Source organism: Myotis myotis, unplaced genomic scaffold (assembly GCF_014108235.1).
Source record: "Myotis myotis isolate mMyoMyo1 unplaced genomic scaffold, mMyoMyo1.p scaffold_m19_p_16, whole genome shotgun sequence".
In the NCBI taxonomy this organism is placed as follows: domain Eukaryota; kingdom Metazoa; phylum Chordata; class Mammalia; order Chiroptera; family Vespertilionidae; genus Myotis; species Myotis myotis.
The window spans coordinates 37,199,195-37,221,715 of NW_023416320.1; the positions used below are offsets into that span (position 1 = coordinate 37,199,195).

Sequence of the window (22,521 nt, forward strand, 5' to 3'; positions counted from 1 at the left end):
TTAAGATGTTCTTTTGTTATTTTAATTCAATTTCATACAATGCTTCAAACAGTACAATCATTCATGAGTAAAACTTTAGGTTTGTAATTTAATGTAGTAACTTTTCACCTATACTAAATGTAAAAGTAATTCCTAATCCATATTAAAATACATTTTAAAAAGTATCATCAGTTTAAAATTTCCTAAGCTACAGACAGGTACACATACACGATTGATATGTATGATATAGTGAAAAATAACATCCATCAAATTCGTAGATGACCGTTCTTTTCAATTTGGTCTCTTGCCTACAATGACAGAACCAATACAATAAAGCAACTATCATAAAACAGTAACTCTCCAAAGAGTAGTATTCTTGCCCGGAGAAACAGATCTAGAAGAAAAATTAATCTCACATGTGTCATTGCATGTCCAAGGCTCAAGTCTGGAACAGGACTAAAGATGCTAAATTTGGAGTCACTAACCTGAAAATAGCATTTAAAACTATAGAAATGGTTAAGATCTCTTAGGGAGAAGTAATAAAGAATGGAGAACTGAGAGTCTGGAACTAAGCCCTAGGTTACTCCTACATTTAAAGTATGTAGAAAAGGAATTGGCCAGGGAGAATGAGAAGAAATTACTAAGAGGCAGGAGGAGGACCAGCAAAGACAAGTCCTGTGGAATCTGGGAGGAGAGGGTGGTCAACATTGCTCCATGCTAAGAGAATTAAACTGTTTCTACTCGATTGACAAGCAAGCAGAACTTGTGGTGACCTTCCTAAGAAGTTCCATTGGAATGATAAAGATAGGAATCAGACTGGTGAATAGGAAATAAGGATTTGGACACAGTGTGTGCAACGATCACTATCATTATTACCTTATGCTAAAACGTATCTTCCCCTCTAGACTGCGCGCTTCCTGAGGGCAAGGGCAAGGGCAAGGGCTCACCCACCTTTGACTAAGAGGGCAGCCTGCTGCTAGACTAGTGATTTTCAAATATCAGGCCTGCAGAAGTCCTGGGGTTTTAATTAGGGTGCTCAACCAAAAAATTCACACAATAATAGTCTTCAGTAAAATTTCGGGGAGGAAAGAAAAATACTTCCTGGGAAGAACTTAATCTTTCTTAAACAGAGATAAAAGACTCCCTACCAAGACTGGAACATGCCAACCTGACAACCAATCAGCTCCCCCTCAAAGAAAAGGCCCCAAGATCCTAGGAGTAGAATTTTAACCGTTTTTCTCCCAATAAAGTAGGAAATTTTTGCCCCAATGTTTCCCTTATTCTCTTTAACATGACAACAGTTACTGAAACCTAATGTATACACTGAAATATTAGAAGATCTCCATATTGTTATCAGATTATTTCTCACACTAAACCATTCTGAAAGGCAAGGTCTGCTCTCTTAATAAAGTAAAATATATATCCTGCAAATACTAAGGTGGAGGAGAAAAACTTAAAAGGCTGTGACAAAATAATGACTATCTGACACAAGGCATCACACTAAAAATATATATAATTCTAAAACCTAAGGTGGGGGGAGACAGCTAGGAAAACCACCTAATGTGGCTGAATTTTTCCTCAACTTGGGAGTAGCAAGAATGTACATAATGTCCATGAAATCTTCTAATATATATTGTTTATTTTTATGACAGTCTAAAATTACTTATCATATGAATATGCTAAATCATATGGATGATCGTTATATAACTGATAACTTACTGACATTCAATTTCAGGACTTGCATTTGCACTTACAACTAGGGAGAAAGAAGGATTATTTTCATGCCTCTGATATCACATCTTGAGGGACAAAGGTTTTCATAAGTTCCAGAAAAGGACCATGGGGATGAGGACTGTGAAATATCTTCACACCGCCGGTCGTATAGCATATGAACTCAGTGGACCCTGAGCTTGGCTGATTGTAAACAGCAACTCTGTTGAAGCGAGACAACACTGCACAGTGCTATTAATTTAAGCCTTATTTGGTAGTTTTGTTTATATTTAGTTAGTAAATCTGGTTTTGTTTTATAGGTCCTAATGAAACGAAAATCTTTCTGCATTGGAAAGTAATTTAGTAACATATACTAAAATGGTTGTTTTTCATAAGGGCCATTACACCAGTTTATTTCTCCCATTATTTACATAATAAATATAGCTATAAAATGTGGATTAAAAAATCATGCATGGCTTTTGTTTTAAAAAGTTTTGCTGGCGCCCTCGCTGGTTTGGCTCAGTGGATAGAGCATCGGCCTGAGGACTGAAGGGTCCCAGGTTCGATTCCAGTCAAGGCACATGCCCAGGTTGCGAGCTCAATCCCCAGTGTGGGTGTACAGGAGGCAGCCAATCAATGATTCTCTCATCATTGATGTTTCTACCTCTCTCTCCCTCTCCCTTCCTCTCTGAAATCAATAAAATATATTTTAAAAAAAACAAAAGTTCGGCTGGCAAATCAAAACATGGCCCTACCAGTGGTTCCCAACGTGTGCCTCTGAGTGCTCCTCAAGAACAGTTTTTTTCCAGTTTTAAACCTAAATGAGAAAAAAATGTAGTTTTTTATTTTTCTATAAAGCTAAGCCTTACTAAACTTGAGGAGTATTCTTTTTTCACAATTTGGCAATCCTATATTAGTTCCCTAGATTTTAGGGAGAATTCTTTTTTTTTTTTTTTTTTTTTAATTGATTTTAGAGAGAGAGAGGAAGGAAGTGGGGGGAGGAAAGGAGAGAGAGAGATTTGTTGTTCCACTTACAGGAGGACCTCGGGTTACATCAGAGATCCATTTCTATGGTGCGAGGTAACGTGATTTTGGCTGTTAGTTGGAACCCATCTATATAAACACCTACGCCACTCACATGGAGCACATACACAGCAGTAATGAAGTGAAACAGTAAAAAAATTTAAAAGAAAGATAACAATTCCTGACCTTTACTTGTGGTAAATAAATAATAAAAAACATAAAGCACATATGTACATACGTTGAAATTACAGAACTTTTTTTTTACAAATAAATGGGAAATGGCAACGTAACCACAAAGCGACGTACGCTGAGTCTGACGTAACCCGAGGACTGCCTGTATTTATGCATTCATTGTTTGATTCTTACATGTGCCTGACCGGAGATCAAACCTGTAACCTTGGTGTATCAGGACAACACTCAAACCAACTGAGCTACCTGGTTGAGGGGAAATTCTTAATAGTATTACATAAAAATAAAGATCTCCAGGTACCACTTTCCCTGCCTACCTGTTATGAAATGGTGCAAATATATACACACATACAGATATATAGGTGTAGGTATTCCACTATAGCATTATGGGGAAAATTCATTCTGAGCATGAACCTCCAATCAAGAAGTTCTTGTTTCTACGCAAAGAAACCTAACCCCCTCCCCAACCCCTGGATCTCTGTCAGGTCTAGGATAAAGAGTGAAGCCACAACTATAGCTTGGAGACAGCAAAAGAGAAGCTATCATTTGGCCCCTAGGTGCTCACACGTAGACATTTTGCAAAGCAACCTAGAATAAATCACAACCTAAAAAGGTGAATAAAGATCACAAGGACCACATAGAGAACAGAAATCCTGGAAGACTATTGATAGCAATAAACTCTTTGCTACTCCTGCCACTGAGAAATGATGTACAAGTGTCCTCCCCTTGAAGCTGGGGTTGCCTTGGTGATTAGGTAGACCAACAGACTGTGACAGAATTGATATTCTGGGACTTCTGAGGCTTGAAACTTCAGTGTGAGGCTGCAACCCTTCATCTTGGAGTCCTGAGCTGCTAATTATGTCTGACTACCTTGAAGCCACCATATTATGAGGAAGCCCAATCTAGCATGTGGAGAGGCCACATGAAAAAGACAATGAGATGCCCAGCCAGCCCCCAGCTGTTCTGACTCCTAAGAGTTCCTGGTCATCCCAGCTGAGACCCTAGACATGCCTGCTATGCTCTATCCAAGTTCGCAACCAACAAAATTATGTGATACAATAATTTGTTTAAAGCAATAAATAACTAGAAATAAAACCAATAGCTCTTCATAAATAGTAATGAAAACTTTAAAGCAAAAAGAAAAAGTCTTGAGCTGTAAACAAGACTGACATCAGACACAAAAGAGGATTGTGACACATAAAGGTAAATATAAACCCATTCATTCATTTATCCAACAACTATTTATAACACCAGGATGTATAAACAGAGTTATATACAGGTTCTGGAGATGGTTTTTTAAAAAGTCCTGACTTCAAGGAATTTACAGACTAGAAAGTATTGTATATTATAGCATCTTCTTATATACTCTTTAATGTGTTTTACAAAAATAACAATCAACTATTAGGATCAAATAAAAATGCAGACCAATCTCACAGAGTGGCCCAGAGTTTAAGTTCCTCTATGACAGCAACTTTCAACCTTTTTCATATGATTTACTATCTATTTACCACACAATCTACTAAAATTCTGCAACACACCAAAAAAAAAAGATACCGATCTAACAAAAAAAATAGGCATAATGTTGATTCATTCACACTGGACAGCTACTGTTGTAGTGGCTGTTGTCAGTTTTTTGTTTGACAATCTAAAGAAAAGAGGTCAGTGCCCCTGATTAAACAGTCAGGTACTGCATGTTTTAAAAATTCTTGCCGCACACCAAATTTGTCACAGTACACCAGTTGAAAATTGATGCTCTATAAGAAGGAAGTGAAGACTGAACCCAAATCCCACAAAAGGTCATTTGTAGTTTGTAGTATCGAAACATACTTTAGTTAACTGCAGTATATAATAAAACGTTTGGGTTCTCATTTCAGACTATAAATTCAGGGCATGCGTAACTAATCTTTTTTATTTCTTCTTCATAAAGTATCAGGTTAAAGAACCATTTAAAGATATTATTACAAATGTGCCGAGTAGACCTTTTATTGCAGTCAAGATTCTGGAACCCAGAATGGGCAAAGCAAGTAAGGTCAGTAGTTACGCTGTTGTTTTAACAAGATTTATTTCTGTCTAGGTGTGCTACAGTTTAAACAAACTATTCCAGTGACTAAAATAATTTTAACTGCTTCTTTTATTAAAGCAAAGACAATTTAACCTTTCATAATATTATTCTCAGGGCTCTAAAATTATCCAGATTTTTTCTATTTGCAGTATTTCTCTATTCAAATCTCACATGAAGCCGAAAAGAACACAAATAGAGAAAATTATTCTACCAGGTATTTTTAAATACAGAAAAATGTTTGATCTCACATTGTAACAGAATAAAACAGTAAATAAGTACACTTGCGGCCTCTTGGACAAAAGACCACAGTATGTCTTTAAATCATCAGCACCTAGCACGACTCTGTAGAAGGTACTTAGCAAATTTGTGTTGACTGATGATAGTACATTTATTTCCCAGTTATTTTAAGTGTGGCCAAAAAAAATAAGTAATATTATTTTCTGTCTCAGTGACTTCTTGAAGCAAAGAAAAAAGGCTACGTTTTCAAAAGCGATCAAAAAGAAACAAACTTTCTCATTTTCCCTTCAAAACATTAAAAGGAGTTGTGGTGGGGGCATAGTAACAAATTCTATCCATCCTAAATGTCACAATAAAGATAAATAACAATATAAGTAACAGTAACCTAAATGACCAACATGGCCTTGTGTTTATCATTTCTCTCATAACTTCAATTACATGTAACTTGTCAAAAATTTCTTTTTTAAAACAGGACATAAAAGAACATTCTTATTGCTGAACAGTCACTTGTTAATACTTTATCTAAAATATATTATAAAAGTCAAAACAGAGTTCTGAACAAGAAGATAATCAGGAACCTTAAAATGAAAACTAACATTTCATAAAAAGTATCAATATCTGGGAGGAAGACACTCAAGAATATCTGAGTGAACAGGTAGCTCATTGTTCTCTCTTCTAGACTGGTCTAGAAGCCAGCGTGGCATGAGACCAAGCGTCAGGAGACTTGGCCCGGGTCCTGGATCTCCTATGAGGCTCAAGGCCAGACTGTCTTGTGGCCTCAACTTCCTCACTGACAAAAAGAGAGAATGGCACAATTATCTCCAAATTCCATTTTAGCTATAAAAAAATGCTACCGTCCTCAAATAAAGGGCCATTAGTCTAAAAGATTGGGTTTGAAAACACCAGAATCTTCCATTTGCTTAGTTAAGACACAATTATTTCCTTAATCTTACACTAAACACTTCAAAACTATCGAACAAAGATAGATTACTTTTCTCTTATTTATCTTTACAACAATTCTGTGAGATAGACTGAGTCTGCAGTTATTACACGCAATAGGCAAATGTCAAATGGAGGCTCAGTGAATGAGGTTATGTGATTTGATTAAAGTCATGCAGCAAAAAAAAAAAAAAAAAAAAAAAAAAAAAAGCCTAGAAATCAGATCTGACTCCCAGCTTAGTGCCTAAATTTCCAGAAAAGGGCACTTTTAAATCCATAAGAATGACAAATAAATTACATAGCCGTTAGAAAGAAAAAAATATAATTATTTTTTAAAAATGTCTACATTGTTTCTTTAAATCGAGATGCCATGTGTTAAATTCCCTACGATAACACAATTTTGGTAGGCCTCTATGTCTCAGAATTATTTTCAAGATTTCTGAAATAAGAAAATCCCAGTGGCTTAAACATATTATAAAAATATTACCATATGTCAAGGTTTCCCAAATTGATGCATATTCCTTGACAAAAAAAGAATCCGTAGCAAAATAAGTTTGGGAGTATTTGCAGATTAACAATTCCCCTATATGCTTTTTATTTTAACATAGCATTTCATAAATTCGTGGATCAATATAATTTCAGACTTAAAAAAAAAATACCAATTGACATCTTAAAGCACTTTTATTCCAGTGACCCCATCTTGGGAAATACTTCTGTACATTTTAAAATATAACCATTCGCAAAATAAAATATAAAATTACTATATAATTTAAATAACAAAAAGTTATAGTTGTTCCTTTCTTTCTAAGCATACATATTTTCAATGTCCTGAAAATGTGAAGTCTCTTACAATTCGTACACTTAATGTGACAGTGTTTCTTTTTATTTTTTTCTTGAAAAGTTACTAATCTAATATTATACTTTATAATCAACAGCAAGCTGGAATAGAGAGCTGTAGTGTATAATCTATATATATAAAAGCCTAAGCAATCATTGCAACCGAACGGACGACCGAACAGGCTGTGGGGGGGACTAGGCCAGCAGGGGGTTTAGTGAGGGGTGACCAAACAACTGAGCAGCAGGCTGCATGGGGCAACCAGGCCTGCAGGGGGGCCGTTGGGGGCAACCAGGCCAGCATGGGGAGTAGTAAGGGGCAACCAGGCTGGCAGGGGGTGGGGGCAGTGAGGGACGACCAGGCTGGCAGAGGGGGGCAGTGAGGGGTGACCAGGCTGGCTGGGGGGCGGGGGGGGGGGCAGTTGGGGCAACCAGGCTGGCAGAGGGGGGCGACCAGGCCAGCATGGGGAGCAGTAAGGGGCGACTAGGAGGGCAGGGGGTGGGGGCAGTTGGGGGTGACCAGGCGATCAGGCAGACAGGCAGGTGAGCAGTTAGGAGCCAGTGGTCCCAGATTGTGAGAGGGATATCCAATTGCCAGTTTAGGGAGGGTGCAGGCTGGGCTAAGGGGACCACCTTTCTTCCCCCCCCCCCCCCCCCCGCACAAATTTCATGCACCAGGCCTCTAGTCTTCTAATAATCTTAAAGTGTTCTCTCAGTGACACAAATGACATCATATTAAAAGGGTTGTGTTTTTTTATATGTAGTCACAATAAATCAAATACCAGAACTGATACTGAAGAATCTGAAGGAGACCACACTAGGATGAAACACTTTGAACATGTACTAGCAATGACAGGACATTGGGGGAAATGTTCATTAGAGAAATAACATCCGAACCATCTTAAACTATTACAGGGATCTGTGATTAACATTGGGAGCAAACAGGTAAAGGGTAAGTCAAATTACTTAATCCTTGAGCCCTAGTTAACCCAATAGTATCCATGGAAATAACTACAAGTTTGATTTTTGCTATTTATAAAATAGTAGACTCTAAGGCTAAGCCTAATTAGTTAATCTGAATTTATCTTGTGCTCTTGATAACACTAGATGAATTTATTGAAGTCTCAGAGGAATGAGATATTTCTAAACCTTCCCCAGACAATTATGAGTTCCCTGATACAAATTAACCAAACACATTTTCATTATACTTTCATCTAATAATGTTTAGCAAATCCAAAAATACTTTCGAATGCTTTTGAAAATGTAAGGCAGCTTAGAAACTTGAGCTGTTTTTAGCAACGGTATTTTAAAAATGGTATAACTTACCACTCCAAGCAAAGAGGTATGACTTGTCACTGGCAATAGTGGTAACATGGGAGACTGAAAAAAGCTATTTTGAGAAAATAAGAGATTGTGGATTCCAGTCTCAAGCCCCACCCTTCTCTCACATATGTGAAATTTAATGCTTATATAACTTACAAATTCTGTTTAAAAATGAAAGCAATTACAGCAGAATAAGTTATGTGTTTCTTTTTAAAGGTACATAGAATAAATACCTTTTTACAAATAGAAGCAGTGTGCCTGGAAGAGTTTGCCTCCCCCCTCCCCCCCCCCCCCCCCCCCGCCCCTCCAGGTATTGTGTTTTCTTTTCTTTTCTTTTCAATTAAATTTGCTGAGTAGCATTGGTTAGTAACATGCAAATTCCAAGTGTACAACTTTGTAATGAGACATCTGTATACTCATGCTCATCATCGGAAGTCTAGTCTCCTTCCATCACCAAATACCTGACTCCCTTTATAGAAGATTTTAGATACTTCAGTTCTTTCTAATCTTTAAATTTTTATGCAAATCTTCCCTCTCTCTTATATCCATTTTAGAGATTAGAAGATAATTCCCATAACAAGGACATAAACAGCTCAAAGATACAGAGTACATTTCAAAGCCACTTCCTTGTCCACAAATACATGGACAAGTCATATTTTAAAATAAAGCACAGAATACCACAAAAAGACTCACAAAAAGGTATCAAAGTATAGCATGCTTCACCAACCTATAGTTATCCTATTTTCAGCTATGGAGTAAAAGCCACCTTTGGGAAAATGAGTTTAGACTCCAAGTGCTAGATTAAGGAATAATACAAGTCTAAAACTACTTAAGAAATCGTAAGAAACAGCATTATTTGGAAGGTCATTTAAAAAGATGAAACTGCCGAAACCGGTTTGGCTCGGTGGATAGAGCGTCGGCTTGCGGACTGAAAGGTCCCAGGTTCGATTCCGGTCAAGGGCATGTACCTGGGTTGCGGGCACATCCCCAGTGGGAGATGTGCAGGAGGCAGCTGATCGATGTTCCTCTCTCATCGATGTTTCTAACTCTCTATCTCTCTCCCTTCCTCTCTGTAAAAAATCAATAAAATATATTTAAAAAAAAAAAAAAAAGATGAAACTATTGCCCAGCCGGCATGGCTCAGTGGTTGAGCAGTGACCTATGAACTAGGAGGTCATGGTTCAATTCCCAGTCAGGGCATATGCCCAGGTTGTGGGCTCAATCCCCAGTGTGGGGTTGTGCAGGAGGCAGCCAGTCAATGATTCTCTCTCATCATTGATGTTTCATCTCTCTAGCTCTCTCCCTTCCTCTCTGAAATCAATAAAAATATATTTAAAAGAAAAAGATGAAACTATCCCAAATCCATGGCAGAATCTGTCTTTATGAGCATAATAACCGAGAACCCTGGAACCATGCTTCACCTTGAGTTCATTTCAATTAAACACTGTGAAATCCGGGTCTGGAAATGCCCTTTAAATGTTGAACTAAACAGCATTTAATTTAAATGTAAAAAAAAAAATCGTAAGTGTATATAATGAAAAAGACTGACATTTAAGCAATGTAAAACTGTATTTCATCAATAGGTAAGCTCCTTTAGGGGAGAATATTAAAATTGCATTGCTATACGTGTGAAGATCATTGTATAATCAATGACATGTCTTGTACCTTGAGAAATAACCATTTCCCACTGATGGGTTCTGTTCAATCAGCCCATATAAATAAATGTAGTCCTGGTCTGTAAGCAATGCCTCCTGGGAACATTTCCTTCAAGTTATCATTCCTTTTATCCAACAGGAGGGCAGAAATGACACCACTCAGTCCTGCAGCCCAGAGCCTTTTCATTTATTTAAATGCTCTAAATCTCTAACGTGTTCACTAAAATCGTGGTAGGTAAATAAGTTTTAGAGTGGTAAGGAAGATAGCACCATCTATCTTAAAGAAATCCGGTAAGATGTGATATGAATTTCAAGGATTGATCATTTAGCTTCTTGAGAATACAAAAGTCCTTCTATCTGTGACTTCTTCCTCTTTTATTTTGGTAATTTCTTTGGGCACTCAATACAATAAATCTAAAAAAAAGTGTTGAGAAAATGAGGTAAAATTTCGATCTCTGAATTTCATTCCCAGTAAAAGCACTTAAAAAACAAAAACAGAATAGCTTCTTGGAGACATAAAAGAAAATGCACTAAAAGTGGTTGTGTGAGGATGGCGCCATTGTGGGTAAATTCTTTCATGTCCATACTTTCTAAATTATAACCATATTATCAAGTTATATTTAAACCCAAACAATGAAAGATTGTTGAGAAAGTAAAAGTAAGTTAAAACTAATGATTTCAAATACTTTAACTATCCTGGGTGTATTTTCTATAAGACAAAAGGGGAGTTGTCTATATAGCTTGACAATGTAAACAAATACAAAAATATCTCATAATTATTCCCTTTTTCATTGTCTGTATGAAGAAAGGGAAAGGAATAAAGGAAATGAAAGCCATGAGTACACACTCATAAACCAAAACCACAAGAAAATAATCTAAAACCAGGCTGTAGGAGGCAAGAGAAGAGCAAGAGTCTCTACATGAGAAGTGATTTTGCAACACTAATAGGGTAAACCCACATTCCTGCCACAAGCCTCGTGCTTTCAAATAGGCCACACAGCTGGCGGTCTTGAAAGCTTTCCAAGCAAGGAACCAAGATAGTAAGAGAAATCAGTAGGTCTCAGGACTGGACTGAGCTCTCATCTGATTCTGGTGAAACACTGTGTTGCTTGGGAATAATATAATGGCAGCCAGAAAGTCAGTTAAATAGATGATTACAACTTTTATAGAAAAATCCTAAAGAAACACTGCTTTGAATGTGGGCCCCTTTAGTTAATAACAAGCTGCCCTAAGTATTGAAAAGTGCCTGCTTTCTAGGGCGAGTCATCCCCGTAATAAATCACAGGGAGAATGCAGCCCACCTCCAGAAAGAGCCTGGATGAACCCCTACAGCAATCCAGGTTGGTGTGAACAGTTTCCTCTCAAAGCCAAAGCACCATGTGGTTCAAAAGAAAGTCTTACTAGATTTGGAGACTGAACTTGGTTTGCAAGGGCTCCATGGTTGTTTAATGAGCTGTTTTAAAGGTGCTGTTTTCACCTAGCCCTGGGAGTGGGGAGTGTCCCCTGTGAAACTACCTTGACCAACTCCAAGAAGCCAGACACCTTCCTACACAACCCCAAACACTTTGTCTCAATCCCCAAGAACTCTCTAAAGCAGGATTCGGGTTTTATTTTCAGAACTTTCAAGAAATTACTCATCTCAAAGAGATTTGAGTAAGTACCTGTAAACTGACTGCTACACCCAACAGGATGCAGAACAGCATTCCTTCCTATGACGTTTGAAGTTTTCTGTTGTTGTACCAGGAATGCTTTCCCCCCCCTGGCTAGACTGTAGTTTGCAAATTTGATTTCTAGATAAGTTATCCTCTGTTGGGGGAAAAGTGAAATGACCACGTGAATCAATCTATCTTTAAAATGCCAATTATTTACTTTATCACATTTTCTAAATCCAGCACTAAGAAATCATCATGCTTTCCATAAATCTGGTACATTGAGAAGCTATACTAGCTCAATATTTTTGGTATGGTTCTTTTTTTTTTTTTTTTAAATATATTTTATTGATTTTATACAGAGAGGAAGGGAGAGAGATAGAGAGTTAGAAACATCGATGGGAGAGAAACATCGATCAGCCGCCTCCTGCACATCTCCTACTGGGGATGTGCCTGCAACCCAGGTACATGCCCTTGACCGGAATCGAACCTGGGACCTTTCAGTCTGCAGGCCGACACTCTATCCACTGAGCCAAACCGGTTTCGGCTGGTATGGTTCTTACTGAAATCTGCTTCTTTCAAAAAAGCCATTATGCCTCTAGGCCAGTGATGGCGAACCTTTTGAGCTCGGCGTGTCAGCATTTTGAAAAACCCTAACTTAACTCTGGTGCCGTGTCACATATAGAAATTTTTTGATATTTGCAACCATAGTAAAACAAAGACTTATATTTTGATATTTATTTTATATATTTAAATGCCATTTAACAAAGAAAAATCAACCAAAAAAATGAGTTTGCGTGTCACCTCTGACACGCGTGTCATAGGTTCGCCATCACTGCTCTAGGCCTTAGACAAGACTATTCACATGAGCTCACTGCCATTATAAGTATTTACTGATATTGAAGATAAAAAATAGTGAGTATAACAAAAATGGCACAAATAAATGTTATAACCTTCATTAATACTTAAAAAAACAGTATTCATTCAAAGTACAGAAACTATAAATTTCTAAAAGATGCCAATTATTATATGACTAGAGGCCTGGTGTACAAAATATATGCACGGGGGGGGGGGGGCGTGGCCTCAGGCCGGCCTGAACTCTCTCCAAGCCTGGGACCCCTTGGGGGATATCCGACTGCCGGCTTAGGGACCCCTTGCTCCTTACCGCCCGCCTGCTCGCTGCTCTGTACCATTTGGCTCACTGCTTTTCAGTGCTGCCACAGAGGCGGGAGAGGCTCCCGCCACCGCCACTGCGCTCACCAGCTGTGAGCCTGGCTTCTGGCTGAGCGGCACTCCCCCGTGGGAGCACTGACCACCAGGGGGAAGCTCCTGCGTTGAGCATCTGCCTCTGGTGGTCAGTGCACATCATAGCAACCGGTCATTCTGGTCGTTCTGCCATAACAGTTGCTTAGGCTTTTATTATATAGACTAGAGGCCTGGTGCCCAAATTCATGCACGGGTGGGGTCGGGCTGGGCCGAATGGAGGGGCCACGGGTGGTTGGCCAGCCAGCCCCACCCCCAATTGGGTTTTGAGGGCCAACTGGGGGCTGGGCAGGCCGGGGGAGGGGCCATGGGTGGTTGGTGGCCAGTCCTGCCCCCAATCGGGCTGGTGGGGGCTGATTGGAGGCAGAGCCAGATGGGGAGGGGGGCCACGGGCCGTTGGCTGGCCGGCCCCACCTTCTGGTTGAACTCCCGATCGAAATCCTGGTCAAGGGGACAATTTGCATATTAGGCTTTTATTATATAGGATTATAAGCAATACTGTAAGAGCAATTTGAGCATTTACTAGCTCTAATATTTGGAGTTAAGTACAGTTTTTCCTTTAGTATCCTCATTCCTGAGAGGTATTAAGACATAGTAAAATCCATATAAGTTCTGGAACCCAACAGACCATAATTCAAATACTGAATTCTGCCATTTACCATGTGTATGATCCTGGTAACCTCTCTCTCTGCCTTAGTTCCTTTCTCTATACAATGAGAATGACATATACCATGTTGAGTTTTTAAGAGAGTAAATTTAAAAAACCAAACACATGTGTAAAGCACATATAGAAGGATCATAGTAGGTACTTGATAATTACAGCAATTACTATAATCACTATTGACATTGCAGAGATCAACCAGCTAACTCCTCCTAATAGCCACAGGAGTGAAGGGCTCAGGACCTTCAGAAAGATTTCAAAAAATTTGTCATTTTAAGGATGTGTTTTGACTTGTACTTCTAGGTTCCACAAAGTCCAGGTTGCATCTCTGTCTTTATTTAGGCTGTGTCATAGACTCTTCTACTAGGTACTTGTTTGATATTAGTGAGAGGTGAGCAGATATTCCGTCACCACTTCAAACACTAGGACTGCCAATTACTGAGTCAGATTTAACTAATACGTGAACTACTCAGACTATGCTAAACACTTTGAGAGGCTGTATCAGATATTTCAACAGCTAGTCAGTGAGTATTTATTAAGTCCACAGTATATCCAACCGTGTTCTGGAAATCTGTCACACACATCAATGATCAAGCAAAATCCCTGCCCTCAAAGAGTTTCCTATCTGAAGGAAACACAGTGGAGATAAATGGTGATGGAAAGAGCCTTGACTTAGGTGGGGAACACAGAATACCATATACAAATGAGGTATCACAGAATTGTACACCTGAAACTTATATAATCTTATTAACCAATGTCACCCCAATAAATATAAAAAGAGGAATTAAATATTTGTTGATTGAAAACAATAAAAGTAAAAGAAACAAAATAAAAAAGAAATGAAAGAAAAATGTAGAAAAATCTAATATTTATTTGTATAACAGCTGGCTAAAAATGGTTATGCAGAATGGTTGGTGGACAGCTGATATTAATTAGAACAGCTTTTTTTGAGTCAGTTTTGCTATGTTTTATCTTTTTAAATATATTTTATTGATTTTTTACAGAGAGGAAGGGAGAGGCACAGAGAGATAGAAATATCGATGAGAGAGAAACATCAATCAGCTGCCTCCTACATAACCCCTACTGGGGATTGAGCCTGCAACCAAGGTACATGCCCTTGACTGGAATTGAACCCAGGACCCTTCAGTCCGTGGGCCGATGCTCTATCCACTAAGCCAAACGGGTTAGGAGTTTTGCTATGTTTTAAAACAGGATATAATATAAGAGATGACTAACAAGTGAGAGGCAGTTAAATGGACATTGAATGTAGCAACAGTAAGAAAGCACATCAACATAGGACAAAACGTTAACAAAATTATCTGGGTAGGAAAATAATAAAATTAGCTAACTTTGAAAAGGTTATTGATGTTAGGACAATAGTAGCCTAATCTGGAAATTTAATAAAATTAAAAAATGAGTATTTGATACATTAAGTCCTTTGCTAATTATTCAGCCTGGGGGAGAGGGAATCATTATCTAGGGGTACTTTAGACCAAATTTCTATAAAACAATGGGTAAGTCAAATTGATGAATATTGCCTATCAAACTATCATTATCTTTTTGTCATTTGATGTAAACCTATGAGTTTAACTTTTGATTTTCTAGGAAAAAATAAAACCCAAAAAAGTGTTAAAGTTTAAATAATAATATGCATTTGTACATACAACTATTCAAATATTACATGGCCAATTAACAGTATGCCCAGAGCAATGTTGCCTTTCAGTGAGGATGAACCAGCTTGCTTCCCTGAGCAATGCGAGGTCCCACTTCTCAGGCCCAGGCCCTTACTGCACCCAGAAATGGTCCCACATACCACTCTAACCGGCTCTGCATTTGTTTTTTCTCTCCCTCTCCAAATCTGTCTTGCATAATAAAGCATTCCATTTTTCAAGATTAATATGCACATGACTAAGATACACATTCTTAGGGTAAAATATACCAAGCAAGCTAGTGATTATTCCAGTTCAAATTTCTTTACCTTCTCCATCTTATCAATATACATGCTATGTAACTCCAAAGGGATAAGCTTGAAAAACTTTGTCAATTTGTGTCCAAAATCCAGTGCAAACTTTCACCCACTTATTCCCTCTGAATTTATCAAGCACCAGGTGCCAGAGGCTACAAAAAAAGCTGTTAATATTAATTATCCTTACCCTTATAGGATGTATTCTATAGATTAACAATCTCCAAAAGACAATCGATACCCTTCTTTCTCATTCCAAGAAGATTCTGCTGTCCCTGGGACTTGCTCCTCAGAGACATCAGATCTTCTGTTCCCAAACCTGGCCCCATATCTGGAGCCGCTCTTTCAAAATAAAGTCAGTTCTCCCTTCCTACTTTTAATGAAGTTATTAGTCACTGCAGATCTGCCCTTAAGATGATAAAATAAACAAATGTTCACTTTGGAAAATAGAGAAAAAGTTTCATAAAAGAGAGAAAAATAATGTTCACCCATACCTATGAAGTTCCTTTTATTAGGAGTTTAGCTAATTTTCATTTAGTTTATTTCTTTTGTGTGTTTTTCTATCCATATCTTTAACTTGATTTAATAATATAATTCTATATAACAATGGACCACTCTGACACTTTCCCTTCACATTATTGTGGTGCTGTCGTAAGAGTATAGCATCATTTACTTAACCATTTCTTCCCTGTTAAATAGTACATTTCCATTGTTTCACTGTGTATAGAAACTATATGATGGAAATCTTTGTACATAAATCTTCGCCTGGATATACAACTACTTCCTTGAAACTATCAGGAGTGGCATTCCTGGGCCAAAAAACATGACTGAGTAATTCTAAGGCTCCTAATATATGAAGTCAAAGTGATTTTCAGAAAATACTGATTTATACCACAAACCAGTAGTTCATGAAAATGCTGTTTAATAACAACCTAATTAGCAAAGGGCAGACTCTCACTCATTGTACTATTTGATAGGTAGAAACGGCACCTTACTCCAGTTTTCTCTTGTAGTTCTTATTTAAGAATTTTTAAACTTAACAACATAATCTACTTTCCCTAGAAGCTAAAGTGAGACTTAGTTCTCTCCCAGAATCTTTGACATGGAGATCCATGAATTGGTCTAGCATTCTGGTCTTTCTGGCCAAGGCTTCGTCACCTCAGAGATGGAGGCCATGACCAGCAGCACTGTGGGCAGCAGACTGCTCTCCCTGGAACACGCCAGTGTTCCCTGGCAGTGGCAGAAGCGGCTCAAATGGAGCCACCAGAAAACCAGCCTGTCTACTCTCGACCTCCTCATAATTGGCAAGACAGGCCAAAAACACTGGGTTTAAGGTTCAACAGTTCCACAGAAACTCCAACTATCCTCAGTTCTTTCTATGCCCCATGATATAGGTCAATGCAGTTTACTGTCAAAGTTGCTCAGTACTTATAACACAAACTGTGAGTCTGTGTATATATGAATATAAAGTACATGTATCTTACCTTTAATAATTAAGCTACCACCAGATACATCTAATAAATAACTTATTTACTGTTTATAAAGCACACACATTCTTACCCTTATTATGTTTTCCCACACAATATGAAAGGATGCAGGCATTTCACTATTAGTTCAAAATACTGACAGCACTAAAATTAGTCAAACACATGGAACACTGACCCTTCTGCTCTTGAGAAAGAGAGAGAGAGAGGGAGAGAGAGAGAGAGAACACACACAAGCGCTGTGATTCCTAAAATTATATAAAGAATTTAAAGAAACTTAAAAATTGCCTGTAACATGGAAGGTTCACACAAGGATAACTGACAGGTTTTTAATTTCCTATATTTCTTATATAAGATCAATCACCAAGATTGTTGGCTACACCCCCAGTAATCCAATGTTGAAGATTTTCAGCCCAAAAGCTAGTGGAGTGCCCTAGTCCCTTACGCACATCCACTTCTGAACACACCTCAATCAGTGGTGGCTCTAAGCTCTTTTCCCAACCCTAATGATCTTTCAGATACATAAAACATGGAATAGGAGAGAGGTGATGAGATATTTAGCCTTCAGTGGTTTTAAAATTTCAAGTAAGTTTATTAGTACTAGTCCATAAACTCAACACTGACATACAAAAGGCAGAAATGGCCTTTTAAAAAAAGGCCTCGGCTACTTTACTATGGTTCTAATAAATAACTTATTTACTGGGTTTCTCTAGGGACGGCACTCTTGGACACGACAATCAGTAACTCACTCAGTCCTGTACCAATAGCTCTTTACCAGCAACTAACTCACTTCACTGCCTTTGCTTAAGCTTTCCCTGCCTAACTTCAAAACTTTCCACTCCTATTCAAAGATTACATATATTCTTGCAGCTTGCACAAGGAGATTAATACATTCTGCTTTGTGTCATCTCTTTTCTTACAACACAAAAACACAGGAACAGCCTTCAAATGAACAACAAACCTGCCGTCTATTCATTTGCTTTTTTTTCCTTTTTAATCCTTACCTGAGGATACTTTTTCCATTGGTTTTTTTATAGAGAGTGGAAGGGAGAGAGGGTGGGGAAAGAGAGAGAAACATACATGTGAGACACATCAATGGTTGCCTCCTGCGCACACCTCAATCAGGGCTGGAAAATGAACCCACAAGCCAGGCATGTGCCCTTGACCAAAATGGAACCCAGGACCCTTCGGTCTGTGGGCTGACACTATAACCATTGAGCAACACTGGCCAGGGAAATTCATTTACATTTGAACAGTTAAGTAATATGCCTGAAATGTTTTGAGTGAAGTATGCCTGGTAAAAGAATAATGAACAGAACACAAGACTGTAGCATATCTCCTCTCTTCATAAATGCATACCTACATTTACCCCAAAATTCCTATGAAATCTGTACTATATCACAATCCATTCAAATATTCTACAAAGAATACCTAAAAACTTGCTAAGTAGCAAACTGCTATAACTGATATTTTCAAAGACATTTATTTTAAACAATTCTTCATTACATTCTCTATAATAAAATATATACATATATAAATCATAGATCGCAACACTGACTGACAAAGTTAACTCAGTGAAAAATCAACCAGTTACACAAGCAGCAGTACAATGTGACAATATGAATGCGTTCACAACTAACCAAACCCTCCAGCCAAAACAAACCTACTAAACTTTGAAAAGAAGTTACCTGGATTTCCAAAGTCATTCTTAATCTTACTAGAGAAAGCAATCATACCATAGATAATATGATTAAACAGTGATGTATTACAAGAGTTTAAAAACAGAATGGAAAGACAGACAAACAGACAGGCGAGAGATGATAGATAGATAGATAGATAGATAGATAGATAGATAGATAGATAGATAGATAGATTTTTTAAAGCTGTGTTACTTACCAAGTGCTTCCAACAGTCCCTAGTCCTTTCGGAGACAGCATTTTTATGAACCAACTACATCCCAGAGACTCAACCCACAGTTCCTGATTTCTATGACACGGGTTGTCATTAACCAACCAAGATCACCAGGAATGCAGTACCAGTGTGGCCACACTTAAATAAACCTTTCATCTCTCTGAGCAAAACAAAAACACTGTGAAACTGGTATGGCAAGTCATACAACTCAACACTATTATACATTAGTTTCAGATGAGACCGCCTGACTAATCAGCGTACCTGAGACTCATACGGGAAAGCCAATCACTTGTAACTTGCATGAACTAGCAAAAGCAAGAACTAATCAATTCCAACAATTTTTAAAAACTTAGTGTAATATTATGTAAGCCATAAAATGAAAGAAATGTGAGATAAACGCCTGAAGATTATATGTAATTGCTATATTCCAATGCAAAATAAAGACTTTGATTTTTTCAGTTATAAAGGTCATTACTAAATTCTTCTACAAGACAATTTTTAAGTTTGTGACATTCCTGGATATAATTTTTCTTATTCTCTCCATGTGTCCTTTGTAATCATCATTTGCAAACTTGATTTCTTAAATATAGATCTTTACCATCTTAAATTCCTTTAAAAATTTCCCTAAGTAAATAAAACAAGAGATTTCTAGTATACTACACGTGTCCTTATAGGAAAACTTTATTCGTACCACTAATTAAATAAGCAATCAAGGCTTACTCATAAAGCAGGGATTGGGAAAACAATCTTGACAATATTCAAGATCATGTATACCCACTATTAATTTCTATGAATAAAAATACACTTTTCACATTAAATGTTTTCTAGTCTAAAACATAACTTCTAATTTGTATTTCCCTGGTATTAAACTAGATAGCCTACTAAAATAACTGAAATTAAAAGAGAAAAAAATAATAGGTCTGTTAATATCAACTTGATGAAGATGCAGAGCAATCAACTCCTTCCCCACCCCCCCACCCTCACCCCACATACTGCTGATGGTAGTGTCAACTTGTACAAATACTTGAAAAACTAATTGGTAGTACCTACTAAAGCTCAATATGCACTATTCCCAAGGCCCAAAATTTTCAATCTTGGTTATATATCCAAGAGAAGTAAACACTAAAAATGCATAAAACTAAAAAAACACGTATAAGAGTGCTCATAGCTTAGAGCATCGTCCCACTATGCCAAGGTTGTGGGTTTGATCTCCCATCAGGGCACATACAAGAAGCAACCAATGAATGCATAAACAAGTAGAATAACAAATCAATGTTTCTCTCTCAAATCAATAAATTTTATTAAAAAGAATGTTCATAGCATCTTTACTCACAGTAGACAAAACTGGAAATGACCCAAATGTCCATCAACAAAATTAATATACAATATTTAATATACTCATACCATGGGATACTACACAGCAATGAAAAAGAAAAATCTAACATTATACAACACAGATAGATCCTACAGAGGTAATGCTGGGCAAAAGAAGCCTGACACCTAAGAGTACATTCTATATGATTCAATTTTTATAAAGTTCAAGAACAGGCAATATTAATCAAGGGGGGATAGAGAAATCTATCAATGGCGATCAAGATCAGAATAGTGGTTATCTTTGGGGATCACAGAAGAAAGTCTTCTAGGGTGCTGAAAATTTTCTATGTGTTGATCTGGGCAGCATTTACAAAGGTCTACATATTCACACACATAAAAACTCATCTGAGTCATATTTCATCTTACTGGCTTCCTGACCTTCAGTAAATTATTTAAACTCTAAACCTGACTTGTTTCCTCCATAGGATGGGAATAATAAAACAGCCCTAGCCAGTTTGGTTCAGTGAATAGAGCATCGGCCTGCGGACTGAAGGGTCCCAGGTTTGATTCCAGTCAAGGGCACATGCCTGGGTTGCTGGCTCTATCCCCAGGAGGGGGCATGCAGGAGGCAGCCAATCAATGATTCGCTTTCATCATTGATGTTTCTATCTCTCCCTCTCCCTTTCTCTCTAAATCAATAAAAAATATATATATATATATATATATATATATTAAAAAGATTATAAAACATTAAAGAATGGTAATTTATATTATATTGTTAATTTATATTTATATTATCTGGTTTGCATCTTCAATTTTCTAGGAAAGGCAGTTATGCAAAGCAACTAGATAAGAAATTAATATAGTAATTTTCCCCCTCCTAAATAAAAACTTTCAATTAGCTAATTTCTTTTAAAGCCTTTCATACTGTTTTTACTTAAAAAAAGAAAACCAGCATAGAAAATAGTTCTAACACTAAGGAGGAATTCTTTACATCCCAAACTGCCCACAGCAGTATAGCTTTTAATTATAAAAAGCACACTCCGCCTTTAAATTATAGCTTCAGCATAGGTATTAGATTTTTAACATGTTATTTCCTGGACTTTCCCTTATAATAATGGTCAAAAGTAAAATTATGACATAAATTATTTCTGTGTATAGAATCAACATAAAGCTTTCTTACTAAAACAAAAATAGAATCTAACTTTTACTGACCAATGTAATGCCAGAATGCTAAAGTAAGATTCTTAAAATAACCTAAGTAATCACAAAAGATCATTTCAATCTTTGAGTTTTAGCTATAGCTTGTACAGATCTTTGAATTTATTCTAATTCAAAATTCTAGCTTCCTCAAATTTAAATGCTACTTAAAACTTTAACTTGAAAAACTACTACAACTGTATAAACTACATATAGATGTCTTCCTTTTTAATAGTTCTCTTCAGTTCACTAGGAAAATGTATAGCTAAGAGTAACTGAGATATTCCTTCCTTAAGCTAAACATTACTTCTATGTATTAACTTGTATCAATTTTTTAAAGCAATATACTTTGATGTTATTTTTATGTCTACTTTTTCTTTTCTGGCATTAAACCACCACATACTAAACCAAAGTAAAAATCAAACTTTACCCAAGTTCATTTTAAGCAAAACTTTATCTTTAAATGCTTACATTAAATTTTCTATAGTAAAATCTCATATTCAGTGAGGCAACAATCAAACATAATATGAAAAAAATCATTATGATGTTCAGCGAAGACAGTAGGAAAAACTGCATTTTCACACACAGACACAAATGACAGTTTTAACAATAAGCCATGCCTTACATCATGACATGAGCAAGAGACACTGACAAGTTTAGAATGTAATGTTCCCTTAAGGTCAACAGGATCTACGTTTATACTCACGTTACATGAATCCCTTTATAAGGTTTCAAAAACAATACTTATGAAAAGCATTCACTATGTGATGATGGAAGCCATTTTAAGAGGTATAAATTGGCTATTTTACTAAAAACACAAGTATACAGTAGGCAGTAACTGGAATTAGAAGGAGCTGGGAATTAAGCCAACACAACTGCTTGTAGCTAAAACTGGACACTCCAATTTTTTTTCAATCTCTAACAATTAAAAAAATTTTAAAAAGCTAGTCAATTTTCTTCCGTGAAATAACACAACTACATTTGTGTTTGAGCAGAGAAGATCTGTGCCAAGTTCAGCCTACTGTGAATTTAAGTGGCTAGATTTGTAAGCAGGTTTGAAACTATGTCTAATAAGTAAAAAGAAAACCACCTACTTACAGTATATTACAACATGACTCTGAGTCT

At 37.1% G+C, this 22,521-nt stretch overlaps 1 protein-coding gene across 20 annotated transcripts in view; it reads right to left on the reverse strand.

Annotated features, from left to right (window-relative positions):
• The window catches only part of NCOA2 (nuclear receptor coactivator 2), a 272,696-nt gene that overhangs the window by 179,533 nt on the left and 70,642 nt on the right, over window positions 1-22,521 (reverse strand). For 3 of the 20 annotated variants that reach the window (XM_036338488.1, XM_036338489.1, XM_036338483.1), the window contains exon 1: window positions 18,868-19,689. The exons of 11 other annotated variants lie outside the window; for them this stretch is intronic. The gene's annotated coding sequence lies outside the window, so the exon portion shown is untranslated. Of the gene's footprint in view, window positions 1-18,867; window positions 19,698-22,521 lie in introns of those variants that run through there. 6 more of the 20 variants (XM_036338500.1, XM_036338496.1, XM_036338495.1 and 3 more) reach the window with 6 other exon arrangements.